This window comes from Heterodontus francisci, unplaced genomic scaffold (assembly GCF_036365525.1).
Source record: "Heterodontus francisci isolate sHetFra1 unplaced genomic scaffold, sHetFra1.hap1 HAP1_SCAFFOLD_1571, whole genome shotgun sequence".
Taxonomy (NCBI): Eukaryota; Metazoa; Chordata; class Chondrichthyes; order Heterodontiformes; family Heterodontidae; genus Heterodontus; species Heterodontus francisci.
Window position 1 is genome coordinate 62,501 of NW_027140406.1, and position 2,967 is coordinate 65,467.

The window sequence follows — 2,967 nt, forward strand, 5'->3', positions numbered from 1 at the left end:
TTGGTTGACGTCGCCTGGTCAACTCGCATCGGTTTTCCGTCCCCATCACTGTAAGGAGCAACCGCGACCAGCGTAGCCAAACAGGTCGACCAAAGCTTTCGGCGCTCGCACGGAGAGGTGATGCCAGCCGGCGTGCGTCGCCTAACTTGGACAAAATTCTGGGCACGCACTTTTCGTTTGAGAATAGGACATACATGTAGTGCAACCCAAGGAAACCAGGCGACGCCGCCACAATCTGCGCCTGACAGACAAAGATAACCGTTCACAAGGAGCCTTGTTATTTCGCACCAAGTCTTTTGCGGGCATAGTTTCTTTCTTTGACATGTATATCTGTATGAAGGTCGGCTTTGCTCTGCCATCGCAGCCTCCCTTCTTTGCTTTTCTCACTGTACCAACAGACATGTCATAAGACTTTGGTTTTTTTTTTATTAATTCTTTTCCTGTGGGTGTGGTGTGCCTCCGCACCCCCCAATCTGTTCCAAGGCCTTGTTTTCTCTCGCTCGCCAAAACACTTTGTCTGTTTTCACAGCCAGTCTACCGCCTAGACCCAACTGTGCGATATTTCAGAGCCGGCAACAGAGCATGGAAAGTCCGCCAGATTTACCCTTAAATGCTCATAAATGACTTCCAGGCACTCTTCGGAAGGTCTTTTATTTCAAAAGAAGGTCCTTCCTTGAGGGAGCACTTCTTCGGCCACTTTGCAAGTGCAACCGCTGCCAGCAAAAGTTCTGAAAATCGAGTTCCCGAAAATCTCCGGGTACCCCGCCAACCCCCAGCCACCCGAATCGCAAGTGTCAATTCGGCGGGTTGCCTGCCGGTAGTCCTTCCGAAAATGAGGCGCCAAATCGCCGCAACGGCCATTTTTCATTTCGGCATCGGGACTTCCGACGGCAACTGATTAACTAGCCCGGGGACTAGAGCGGCAGCAAATGCAACGTGCCCTCTTGGCGGGAGCAACTTGACCGCCCCCGTGGGGAAAGGTCAACTCGGGGCCCGGGAAAGTCGCCGAGTCCGACCCCATACACTTCCATGAGTTGGGGGTTTTGGCCTTCCCGGCCCAAGGCTCGCCTTATTTCGGCCTGCACTTTCGGAAAAGGGTGCATTCCTTTTGGTTAATGATTTCACCAGCCCGGGTCTTAGCCTCTGCCCCGACGGCTAAGTCTTTTGGTTAATGATTTCCTGCGGCTGGGACTACCCTTTCCCCGCCCTGCAGGCACCCGGGTCGGGAGGCCGTCGGGGGCACTTTCCGGGGCAAATCCGGACCCTTACGCAAGGGAGAGTGCGCCCCCCGCCTCGGCCGGGGGTCAGGCTGCCGCCTATTAAGCCCGACAGAAAACCCGAAAAATGGACGAAAATGGGAAAAAATCCCCATCCGAAAAAGGCTTAAAAGTCGGTTGGGCGGCAGCTAGGGTCGGTCTCTGCAGACCTGGAGGCTCGGGTGGACTCTTGGAATAAACGTCCAAGTCCCGACTTGCCACCTCCTACTACTGTGCAGATACCCCGCCAACCCCCAGCCACCCGAATGACAAGCGTCCGATCAGCGGGACGAATTTGACAACTCTGGCCGGACCTCTGGAACTCCATCCCGGGTAACCGGGGCAAATTTTTCCGCTTGATCGCCCTTCCACTGGTTAACCATTTGCCCTTTCGGACTTAGTCTCTGGACATTATTCGACGGATTTTCTGGTTAACCATTTGCCCTTTCGGACTTAGTCTCTGGCATTATTTTCGACTTTTTGGTTAATGATTTCACACTTTTTACTTACTTTTGCGCTTTTTGGTTAATGATTACTCTGCTTACTGGTTAATTATTTGCCCTTTCGGACTTAGTCTCTGGACATTATTTTCGAGTTTTTGGTTAATGATTTCACACTTTTAACATATTTTTGCGCTTTTTGGTTAATGATTACTCTGCTTACTGGTTAATTATTTGCCCTTTCGGACTTAGTCTCTGGAGATTATTTTCGAGTTTTTGGTTAATGATTTCACACTTTTTACTTACTTTTGCGATTTTTGGTTAATGATTTCACACTTTTTACTTACTTTTGCGCATTTTGGTTAATGATTACTCTGCTTACTGGTTAACCATTTGCCCTTTCGGACTTAGTCTCTGGACATTATTTTCGAGTTTTTGGTTAATGATTTCACACTTTTTACTTACTTTTGCGATTTTTGGTTAATGATTTCACACTTTTTACTTACTTTTGCGATTTTTGGTTAATGATGACTCTGCTTACTGGTTAATTATTTGTACTTTCGGACTTGGTCTCTGGACATTATTTTCGAGTTTTTGGTTAATGATTTCACACTTTTAACATAATTTTGCGCTTTTTGGTTAATGATTACTCTGCTTACTGGTTAACCATTTGCCCTTTCGGACTTAGTCTCTGCACATTATTTTCGAGTTTTTGGTTAATGATTTCACACTTTTAACTTAATTTTGTGCTTTTTGGTTAATGATTTCATACTTTTTACTTACTTTTGCCCTTTTTGGTTAATGATTACTCTGCTTACTGGTTAACCATTTGCCCTTTCGGACTTAGTCTCTGGAGATTATTTTCGAGTTTTTGGTTAATGATTTCACACTTTAACATATTTTTAAGCTTTTTGGTTAATGATTACTCTGCTTACTGGTTAACCATTTGCCCTTTCGGACTTAGTCTCTGCACATTATTTTCGAGTTTTTGGTTAATGATTTCACACTTTTAACATATTTTTGCGCTTTTTGGTTAATGATTACTCTGCTTACTGGTTAACCATTTGCCCTTTCGGACTTAGTCTCTGCACATTATTTTCGACTTTTTGGTTAATGATTTCACACTTTTAACATATTTTTGCGCTTTTTGGTTAATGATTTCATACTTTTTACTTACTTTTGCGCCTTTTGGTTAATGATTACTCTGCTTACTGGTTAACCATTTGCCCTTTCGGACTTAGTCTCTGGAGATTATTTTCGAGTTTTTGGTT